Source organism: Balaenoptera borealis (genome assembly GCF_965194805.1).
Source record: "Balaenoptera borealis genome assembly, chromosome: 17".
Lineage (NCBI taxonomy): Eukaryota > Metazoa > Chordata > Mammalia > Artiodactyla > Balaenopteridae > Balaenoptera > Balaenoptera borealis.
The window spans coordinates 56,041,818-56,053,797 of record NC_138876.1 but is presented as its reverse complement, the minus strand read 5'-3'; the positions used below and the strand labels follow the sequence as shown (position 1 = coordinate 56,053,797).

Here is an 11,980-nt window from a genome sequence, read left to right as displayed (position 1 = left end):
GTTTACATCAAGAACCACCCCTGGTGGACCTTCACTGGAGAGTTATTTTCATGTTATGGAGAAGATAATCTTTACACCTGAGTTCAAAGGACCATGAGGCTTCCTACCACTAAGAATGAGGACCAGATGATGTAAGATAAATTTAGATCACATGGGAAGAAAAATAGGAAAGCTTGTTCCTTTTGCGGCTTTAGAGTGCAAGTAAAGAGAAGCAAGCAGCCAAGTTACATGTATTTCCTGTTTAAAATCCTAGAAGTGGAGAGAGAAAGGCAGCAGGTGCTTTGGTCTCCCATCATAAACTTGGGAGAAGACTGCAGCTGCCTGGGGTAGACCAGCGTCAATGGTGGGGACCCAAGCAAAGTAGGAAAGTGGTATCATAAAATGCTTAAGAGAAGAGAGGGTCAGAAGTAACCATCCCAGATTTGCCTGGCAGGATGAAGAAGTTTCTACCTGCTTTGCGGTATATGGCATGATATATGCATTCATCAGCAGTGTACTTGTATCAAGTCGCCCATGACTTTGCATGAGGTGTCCCCCTACAGAAGCTGAGGGCTGGGCAGCTTTGGAAGGAGCTGTTGGAGGACGTGGTTGATCTTAGAAGGTCCACCAATGCCACCAAGTGAAGGTTAGGCCAAATCAGCAAAAACAAACAAACAAACAAACAAAAATGCCCCCCCCCATTCTAACAGTCATATCAGGAACAGAGAAGCCAGAAAAACTCCCAGCGATCAGGTGGTACAGGGTAATCACCAAAAAGAAAGAGAAAACCCAATGTACAGCCGTGAGCATGCCCCCTCTACTCTCAATGAGAGTGTTTAAGCATCCTTCTTCACTAAAGTCACATTCTCCTATAATATCTTACATAATTTTAAAGCTTTACTATTTATTCCTAAGTCTTTAATCCACAATGATTTGTTACATATGTGTACCCATAGGAGGTGTAGTCAGGATCTAACTTTACCATTTTCCATGGAGATAACTTCTTGTTAAGGAGCCATTTATTAAAAAAGTGTTTCCACATTGAATTGTAATGCCACCACTTTCAAACAGTATTTCTCTCTCTAAATATCTATTTATCTATCTTATCATCTATCTATCTATCTATCTATGGATTACAATCTACTCCAGTGTTCTATTTGTCCATCCCTATATAACTCAATACACCATGTTTATTTATTTATTGCCACAGTTTTAAAATTAATCTTGGTATCTGGTAGGGAATGAGCCTTAACTTTGTTCTTTTCTTCAAAATTGAAAAATGTTGCTTCTTGGCAGTTTTTTATAAATTTTAGGGTCAGTTTCTCTAATTCTGTGAGAAACTTTGCTAAGATTTTGATTGAAATTGATGTAAATTTATAGTTAAATTCAGAGACAAAGGGCATATTTGCAATGAGTGTCCTCCATCCAACAACAAACAATCTCATGCTGTTTTTTTTCTGGTCTGCTAAAGTCTCTCAACAATATTTTGTGAATGTCCAAAGGACAGCTCACACCTCTTTTGTTGGACATTTCTGGGTACCTTATTATTTTGTTGCTATCGTAAAAGGGTGTTTTATCTCCCCACTTATTCTTTCAAATCAGTTATTTCTGGTATAAAGGCATGTTATTGATTTTGTAGACTGCTTTAACACCCAGCATCTTTGCAACAGTTTCCTTAGTCCTCAAACTTTACAAACACAATTTTATCTTTTCCTTACCAGTTTTAATATTAATAGAAGTTTATACAGATGGTTCTTTATTATATTCCTAATTTTATGTGAATATTTTAAATGCTTCCATTAAGTATTGTGTTTTCTTTTCATTTTTGATAGCTATTCTTTATCAAGTTAAGGGGTTTAACTTTTTTTCTAAGCATATTTTTATTTAATAGACATTTTTTTTCAGTGTTTTTTTCCTTTTATTGAGATTGGTACATGGTTTTCCTTTTTTAACCTATTAAATTAAATGTTACTTTAGTAGATATTCTTGTGTTGAATCATACTCTGGTGACAATATTACTTTATCCTCTTTTTACATTCCCATTTCAACAATTACCAATGTATTTGTTGGTATGATTGGTTTTTTTTTTTTAACCTTGTTTCAGGTCCCCCCATTTCTCTGTAATTGTTGATATGATTTTTCTCTGTAGTTGTTGGTATGATTTTTTACCTTGTTTGAGGTCCCCCCATTTCTCAGTGTTTGACCTTGTCCTCAACCCCTTCCCCACTTGAAAATTTACATGTGCATCTCTTCCTTCTCTCAACACTCCTTCTTATCTTAAAGTAAAAGGTGTCCTTAACACTCACTCTTCCCCATTCTCTCTGTTTCACCATCTTTCCATCTTCTTCAATTACTTATCCTATTTCATTTCTGATGTACAGCTTCTTCTTTTCTACTACTTCCATAGTCTCTGCTTCCAAATGTGCTTATGCTCCTGTTCCCTGCAATTCCTTCGATCTGCATTTACACCTGAGGTGATCCACCCTTTTCTTTATTTGACATCAGATTTTTTTGTTTGTTTGTTTTTTTGTTTTGCCCCAGTGTGTGGCTTGTGGGATCTTAGTTCCCTCATCAGGGATCGAACCTGGGCCCTCGGCAGTGAAAACGCGGAGTCCCAACTGCTGGACTGCCGGGGAATTCCCTGACATCAGATATATTGGAGGGATAGAAAAGGTTTGGTGCTCAGGACCTCAGCTCCACCACCCCCCACTGTTCTCAAACTGCACTAAGTTTATGTGACCTAATTACTAAGTCAATTAACCTGTTTTCATCCTTCATTCAATTGAATCTTCTTGATGCGTCTAACATGGCCTGCTGTCTTCTTGATATAGTTGTCTTCATTAGTTTCTGTGACACTGTTTTTCTTTGATTTTCTTTCTATATACCTGATGATTATTGCTGTAGCTTTTTTCCTTGCTGTCTCCCCTCTAAATATTAATGAATTTGTACATAGGAAAAAAACTAAAAGCATCTTTTGAAACATTAAAGGTCTGTTGATTACATAAGTTTCACTGATGATTGGAAATTCTGTCTAATGTGGTTTTTGAATGTCTCTAAATTATAAATAAATTATATGATCAAATTAATATCATCAAAAATTTATTTTTTTGCATTAGAGGTATTTTCTCTCTTTTGTCTCTGTAATGATTGGGCATATCGTACATGAGAATGTCAAAAAGTGAACATCTGCTGGTTAAAATACTTACATTTGGGATGGGAATTAAATATATGTTCTTTTTCAACATTAAACCAGCTCTAGGATAAAAAATTACTGCAGTCAATTTTTTTTTTAATCGAAATATGACTAACATATCTCGTTTGAAATAGTTATTCTTAAGGTTGTCTTTATTTTTTTCCCATGGTTTAACATTGCTAATTAAGTCTACAAAAATCTGTAAATAATACATACTGAGGCATAAAGAAAATGCATCAGCTTACCAGATTGTTCTATGATGGCTTAGATTATCAAACATTTGCAAGTTAAATTCAATATTACTGTAAAAATTTAAAGAATTAGTGGAGATTAACATAATTTATCTGTTCTGTTAATGAATAACCAAAATTTTAAAGTTCTTCAAGCTATTTTATATGCTTATTAGGGTAGTTTTAATTATTCATTTTTATTTAAAATTAAATGATGTTAAGCATACAGTGTTTGATGAATATAAAAATATGTACTATTGAATTATAAATCATTTTCCCTCTAGCTTCCAACTTGAAATGCCAAGCATTTCACTGATCTTCATATTTCACATAATGTAGAACCATTTATGGTCCCTGTGCTGCTATATGGAAAATAGCAATACTCGTCAACCATTTAAGCTTCATAAAGCCAAAAGGTGTTATTTCATTTGTGAGCTTCTTTTGTAATAAATACTGATCAACTCTCCTCTCTTATTTTTCTTTGTGACTTTACATGATGTTAGGCAGTTAGCACTCACCATGGAGGGTGTTTATGGGGTTTCTCCATGGCAGGAGACCACAAGCTCAGTGAGGGTGGCAGCAGGTCTTTCTTATTTGCCATTATATTCTCAGCACTTAACATAATGCATGGTTAGCATGAATGAATGCATTTATTTTCAAACTTTTGTTTCTATGCTTTTGAATATAGTTATTAATTAAAAATGAGCCACCCCTATGTCTTTATCACTGCTTGGTCCCTAGGGCGTCAGAAGAATATTAAAACATGTTGCCTCCTGTCAAAGGCCTTCAGCGTAACTGGAGATACAGATTAATGAATATGGATCAGTATAAGACATTATATAATTAAGATCCTACTTGAATTTCACAAAGTATAAATCATGTAGGTATTCATTAATGAGGGCCTTCTACAGAGAACCAGATCATGGAAGTGATAGCAGAATGAAGCATAGAGAAGAAATATGTGCAAGAAACAGGGGAACTTTGGTTTCTGCATGAATGGAGCAAGACATTGAAGGCTTGAGGAAGGAAAAATCATAAAGCATTGGAGAGGCAAGAGGACCCAGGTCTCATTAAAAAAAGAAAAGAGAGTGTTTGGAAATCGGGTAGTATTTGTATCTTGATAATAAAGGATTCTGAAAGGCAGGTAAAGTACTTTTTACCTTAGAGAGAAAAAAATATAGGGATCTAATGAATATTTGTGAGGAAAAGAATAAGCTGATGGTATATTGCAGTACCTAAGGTAAAATCATAAATCAGATAAACTGAAGTACAGTGTGAAATTCAGTGAGTGAAGACCTGGGATTTAGGTAGAGACAGCAGGAATTAAAAGAAGAAAAAGATGGGGTGATTGACTTCAGATAGTTAAATGAAAAAGAGGTGAACCAAGCTGTCTAATTTGGGTAAAGACATGAACTGGGCTTCTGTAGTTAGAGATAGGAAAATTGAGAGATGAAGGTGAAGTTTTGACACGTGAAATTTGAGATGGTAGCCAGATAGTTACATGGAAATGTCCCCCAAAATAAGGAAACTACTTAAAACTATATTATACAAAATAATTTCCCAGGCCCACCTACCTGCATACATATTCACACTATTTTATTCTCTTTAATTGTGTCTGTTTCTTCCAGAACATTTCCATCTTATAAATTTTATTTAGTTTTCACTATCATTTTTAAAATTTATTTTATAAATGGGTAAGTGCTTTCAGTAGGCTAGTGCAGTTATCAAGATGAGTGAAATGTTGTACAATCATTCTAAATACAAAATTACTTATTTGAGAAAGATATAAAGTTTCCCTTCCTTTAAAATGGAGATGATAATTCTTGCCCTACCTAGCTCACAGGGTTGTTGTAAAGATCAGCAGAGATGATGGGTATGAAAGCACTTTGAAAACTAAAATCCTTTACAAATGCAAGCTCTCATCATTATGATTATACAGTGCCCTCTATATGAACCTGAAACAATTTTCAATTTTCATCTATCATGTCACTCTTCTAATTCCTGTAGAGTATGTCCCACAGATTTTTATCATAGGACTCTATTTTAATCAACGACAAATGCATTTTCATGGAAGCATAATATTGTTTCTATAATAGATATTCTTTGAACTCTGGATGAAGACTAATACACATTTCAAGGACCAATATACTTCTGAGAGTTTCTTCCTATCTCTTTCATTTTATAACTTCATCTTTTCCCACTCTGTGAGTTTTAATTCTAGGATAAGCACTACCCATGGGCTCTACCCGCTTGTACCAGTCTGTCCTAGGAATCAAACCAGACATTGGAAGCCTTGTAAGAACATGGCACCATCAGCCTCATCATTTAGAGCAGCTTGGAACTGGGGCTTGGTAACAACCAGACCCAAAAGCTGTGGTGTCAAAGAAAGTTCTAATTTTTCTTAACTCTCCTCCAACCCTTCATCAAATTAGTACTGAGACAATGCTTATAGTGTTTGTTTTGGCCATTGACATAATGATGACAGCAAGAGTGGCATAATCCCTTGGGTAAACACAGGTTTTATTATTACCATCTCTTTCTGCCCCCCAAATCCAGGAAAGTAAAGCAAATAGTTCAAATTCTCTAGATGTACAGTATATATTAGAGCATTTCACATGCATATGAGTAATCAAATGCTCCATTTACATATGTTAAAATTACCTTTTTTGGAAAAAATTGAGTAAATTTGATTGTTACAATACTGGGCTAATTTTATGTTCCAAGCCTCTTAAAAGATAAAAAAAACATTGCTGATTGGAATACTAAATGCAAGAAGTTAAATTTAATCAACTTCTAAGAGGCATATGAATGGATTTTTGGATAAGCCAAATTTCAGATATGTACTGTTATTTTTAAAGAAATCCTTGAAAACCATCTAATCATGTGAGAAAAGTTACAATAAAAAAGAACCTTCGGTATTATTCTTACTTCATCTAAAGATCATTTTAGAATGAAAAGGACGGGGACTGATTCCCCATCCATCTACTCTCAGTCCTCAGTTCTGAAGGGCTTCTTCCTAGGTCCTGGGAGGAATAGCCCCATTGTTCTGGATCATTGCATAACTTGTATTTTTATTCCTTGACACCTCTTCCCTAGAATCTTTTACATGCCCTCTTCTCAAGGCTGACTCTCTTTGTATCAGAACCTGATGCAACTGTTCCTAGGTTTATGAAGCCCCTTGGCCTCTGCACTGTGGCTTTCCCAGCTGCACCTAGGAAAGGTGCCAGAGGTGTCAGGGCCAGCCTTTGGTGGTGTTAGATCAATCTCAGACATCCCACACACTGTACCCGGTAAGCTGGTCTGTGGATGACCCTGAGCTTGACCATTCACCCTTCTGATCTAAGTCTGTTAGCCAGTTTCACCACGCTTCTAGGAAGCTGTAGTGAGGAGATGATTCTAGGAAAAGATGCCATATTCTTCACACTATATCGTTCTGCTGCCTCATAAGATGCCCTCATTATATTTCACCCTGATAACTTTAACTGTCTCTCCCTCTCTCTCTCTTTTCGTGGCACTTATACAAAGAAATGCAAACATCCACTTAGGGAAGAGGGCATCCTGTCAGAGTTGGGTCTTTTTTGATACTTGGATTAGGTCACCAAGTCACTGCAGATTTATGGAGGAAAGAGAAGCACTGCACTTGAGAATCTGCTCTAATTGCCACAAGCTCCAAACCTGTAATTACTATTGCCACTCTGGGAACTTCGAGTGAAGCCTCCATAGTTAGCTTTTGCCCTTAGCTGTCCTGACTTTCCTGCCATATTTTTCTATGTTTGCCTTTGTTAGAATGTATAGTAGAAGCAGAAATTTAAAGAATCCAGCTGAATGTTTTTAGACTAGTACAAATAATGAGTTTTTAAAAATTTGTTTGATGCCTAACACGTATCAACATGCAGAGGAGAAATTTAATTACTGATAATATAATTAACTGTTAATTTTAAGAAAAATTGGGGAGAGTTGACTGGTATTTTCAGTGTTTGAGCTCATAATATAAGACTTATGTAGCACTTTGTAATTCAGCATTTCAGTATAGTCCCATGAAGTAGGTGTTATCTTTACTCCATTTAAAGACAAATACATTAACGGGCTTTACAGATGAGGGATACTAAGAGGTCAGAGAACTCACAGATTGGCCTGATTCAGCAACTAGGGGCTCTCAGATTGCAATACCATACTTCTGGGTTCTGTGTAGAGATCTCTACATGGCAGTGACCACTACCTTACCTAAATTCATCCCTTAGTTCCACACTGTCTTCAGGGTAAATGACCAAGGAGGGTTACAGGTATTTCATTATATCACTCCATCCTGCAGCTCTGTTCTCCTCTTGCTACGTCCCTTCCTGTACCTTGGTCATCCTGGACCTCTTGTAGAGCCCATCATTTGGAAATGTTGTCCCTCTTTTTAACCTGGATAACTGACTCCTATTTGGGGCACCAGATCCTTTGGGAAAGCCTAAGTGTGGTCTGAGTTGGCCTCTGATGCCACCTTGTACAATCTCTATTTGAGCCATTCGCACTGTTAATGTACTACTCTGCTTCCCTTAGATTTATCTTCTCAGGGTAACGACTGCCTCTTTCACTTTTGTTTCTGCTTTCTTTTCATCTATAAAATAAATATAACAATAGCTACCTTGTAGATTTATTGGGAGGATTAGAGTAAGTAAAGTAACTAACAGTGCCAGAGACATGGTAATAAAACTAACAGTAACTCATATTTATTAAACTCATTTTCTGTGTGTCAGGTACTATGGAAGGCATTTAACATGTATTATCTATAATCCTTATGTAATGATTTTATTCAATGGTCTGAACTCAAAGCCAATATAAGCAGAAAGCACTTTTACTTTTTGTCTTCAACTGTGTTATCACATCTTTGACCCTGTGATTTGATACAGGTAAGGCAGAGGCCATAATTTTGCAGACCATCGATTATAAACACAATTTAATTTCAACAACTGAAATTTATTTTCAGTTATTAAAATTTTCAATCTGTCCTAAATTCAGATAAAATTCAATATGTCTCCCATCCCCTCAGTTCAGGCCTGCCACTAGCTCTAGCCCTGCATTTTAGAATAATTGTGAATTGACTGGGATTTTTCTAGTCTCTCTCAGTAATAGATATCTCCATTATTGACAGGAGCTGTCTGCTTTGTGGGGTATACTGGTAGGCTCTTTAGAACCCTGCTATCTCCCCCATACCACCACTATTTTGGACCTCAGCTCTCTGACAATGGACATTTGCATTTTACCTATCACTCAGCTCCAGCACACGGTAACCAATACAATAACCTCCTTCTCTTACTTTGGCAGGAAATACTTTTCTGTAGGATCCTATAAGGATAGCAAAATACTTTCTGTGGGATGCACTGAGCCTATAGGAGATGCAGGCATTCTTGTCCTGACAAGTAATGGAATGTAGGTCTGCTTGTCTGCTGTCTTCCAGCCAGCATTCTGCTTTCTGAATTATCTAGGAGGGAAAGGGTCAGTCATTTTGATGCTCAAATGCTTCCCCAAACTCCAGGGGCCACAAGCCAGCTGTTCCAAAATCTTCTCATCACAGTGGTCATGCAGAAATTTGCCTGCACACTTCTGCTCAGAAAGCCTGTGGTCAGAATTGAGACACTGGTCTGATCTGCCCCACCCACTACTTTTAGATCCCTTGGAGCTGGCCCCCTAGGATAAGTGTGTGGAGTGTGTGTGCAGGGCAGGAGATAAGCTGAAACCGCTCCTTTGGATAACATATCATTGCCTTGACAACTTTCTCTCACGATGCACTCCAAATTCTGCATTTGATGATCCAGATGAAGGGCTAGGTTTGTAGCCAGTTTTGCTGCCTGTTAGGAAACCCTAGGAGAGGTGCCTAGCAGCTACTCTTTACAGTCCTTTCTCTTATCGTTCTCAATTGAGGCTTTAGCTGAAATGTTTGAAGTAACAGGAAAAACCCTGCTTCACATCTTGTCATATATAAAGCACTCATTTACATCTGAAGAAACTGTCTCTAGGAGTTACGTTATTTTTCCTATGGCCACTAAACTTATTTAGTGAAAGTCAAAACTCAATTTGCATCTAGGTTGGTGTGATCCCAAACAGACAGTTCAGTTCACTGTACTCTTTACCTCTGAATGTGATCGTTCAATTGTAAGTGGTTACCAAAGGGCATCTACAAGTTGAGACAGACATTAGTGGCACTCCTTGGGATTTATTTAGATACTTACCACGTAAAATGGAGCTTTGATGCTGTAGGCATATCAAGGCTTTTCCAACTTAATTGACTTCTGCATTTGTGCCAGTAACTATTAGTCATTTTCCCCCAGTAAGTGAAGAAACATTTGATATAGCAAATGTGGCACCCTGCTCATTGTGAGAATTCAGTAAATATTACTCCTAATACTGTAGAGTTTTGTGACTGCTTACATTATGCAGGTCTCACTGTTGTTTATCCATCCATCAACGCTTACATTCAAGGAAATGTCTTTAGCATTTTTATTAGATGACTGCATGTCTCTTTACTTGCAACCTGGAGAAAGACCAGGCATTCAAAAGCAGCCTGATTGTGTCAGTGTTGAAAATTTAATCAGCAAGAACAAATTTCACAGAGCCAAGTTGCAGCATAATCCAGAGAATTCTAACTGTAAATGTAAAATCCTTTCCTGCTTTACTATAGCCTCAACCTTCTTTTAGCTGTTAAATTAAAAAATGCTTATAAATGGCCACTGCAGAATAGCTTAATACAGTACAACAGGTATTCTCATTTTTCTCTCAATGTTCAGAGGGAAAAATTCTGGATAAATTCCAGGGATCTTTGAGGAATTTTAGAAACTGTCCTCTTGGTCAGATCAATTTATTAAAGATCAGTTAGTAAAAATTCCATTGGAAATATTTAGTCTTTTTCTTATAGATAATATTATTTATTTGTAAAGAGAATCTATTGAAGAGATTTACATATAAAATTATGAATGAAAAACAAAAATATTAAATTCAGCTACAGCTGACTTATATGGTCTTGTATCTTTACACCTAGTGCATTTGAAATATACATCAAGCATTTAAAAACATCTCTGTGTATGATATGCTAGAAAATGTAAAACTATAATGAGAGAAAGTTGATCAGTAAATAGTTGCCTGAAGGAGTCAGGAAAGAGGCTTGATTGCAAAAGGGCACATTAGTTGGAAACGCTTTGTATCTTGGTTGTGGTGGTAGTTACATGAATATTTCTAGCTTTGAAAATTTATCAAATGGCATACTTATAATGGGTGAATCTTTTGTATCTACATTATATTTCAATAAACCTGGGGGAGTGGAGGAAAAAAAAAATCTTTGTTACTGAGTTTAGGCTATTTTACTTGTAATGTCTTTTATTCTGATAAAGTGGATAGGACCATGGAGAAGAGTTTATTTTAATTATGTTTTACATGAAATAATAATAGAATCTCAAGTTTCAAATCATCTTAAAGATCAATTAGTTTAATCCTTTCTTCTTTCATTAGCTTTCCACTTAGTTGGTATCCATGGCTGCTTTCTGTGTTTTAGGAACTGTGTTAGTTGCTGGATACATGAAATCTAATAAGGTATAGTCCCTGCCTCAGGAACGTGTATTAGTTATCTACTGCTGTGTAACAGATTAACCCCCAATATTTAGTGGCTTTAAACAACACACATTTATCATCTCACAGTTTCTGTGAATCAGAAATCTAGGCCCTGCTTACCTGAGAGAGATTTCTATTTCAGGCTGACTTACAAGGCTGCAGTCAAGATGCCAGCCAGGCCTGGGACCTCTCATCTGAAAGCCCAACTGGTAAAGGATCTGCTTTTAAACTCACTAATGTATATGTTGGCAGAGTTCAGTACCTTGAGTGCCGTTGCACCCAGGGCCTCAGTTCCTTGCTGGCTGCTGACTGGAAGCTGCTCTCAGTTACTTGGTTAGTGACTTAGTCCAATATGAGCCCTTCATTAAAGAGCACAGACAGAGAAGGCAATAGAGAGAATCAGCTAGGAAAATGAAGTCACAAGTTTTATAACCCAATCACAGAATGACATCCCCTCAACACTGCTATATAATCTTGGTTAGAAATAACTACTCAAGAGAAAGGCATTAACAAAGATATAATACCAGGAAGCAGGGATCTTTGGAAGGCATCTTAAAAGCTGCTTACCACAGGAAGCCTACCTGATTCAGCTAACTACCCAGGCTTAATCCCTGAAGAAGCCATCTGACAAGTGCTTTAATTCTTTTCATATTAAGAATAGTGCGTAAGAGTGGGGGCTTTATAATCAGACTCTTTTTGTTTAACTTCTAGTTCTACCACTTACTAGCCATACGTCTGGGAATTTATTAGACGCTTTAAGCATCAGTTCCCTAATACCTGACAAAATTGCCTTGGCAATTAAACACAATAATGTACGTAAAGCTTTGAGCATGGTACTCGGCAAATAGTAAGCGTTCAATGAATATTAATTATTTTTTATTTTTATCTGTGTACAAATCTTATTCCTGACCTGAAATCTAGCTCTCTGAAACTTCTCCCTGTTGGACTAAGTTGAAAAATTTGGGACTTACTAATCAAGTCAGATTCAGTA

The 11,980-nt window shown here is 36.7% G+C and overlaps 1 protein-coding gene across 12 annotated transcripts in view; it reads left to right on the top strand.

Moving 5' to 3' along the window:
• The window catches only part of RALYL (RALY RNA binding protein like), an 877,709-nt gene that overhangs the window by 184,986 nt on the left and 680,743 nt on the right, over positions 1 to 11,980 (top strand). For 3 of the 12 annotated variants that reach the window (XM_082363575.1, XM_082363572.1, XM_082363571.1), the window contains one exon: positions 1 to 131. The exons of 8 other annotated variants lie outside the window; for them this stretch is intronic. The gene's annotated coding sequence lies outside the window, so the exon portion shown is untranslated. Of the gene's footprint in view, positions 132 to 3,158; positions 11,199 to 11,980 lie in introns of those variants that run through there. One more of the 12 variants, XM_082363564.1, reaches the window with a different exon arrangement.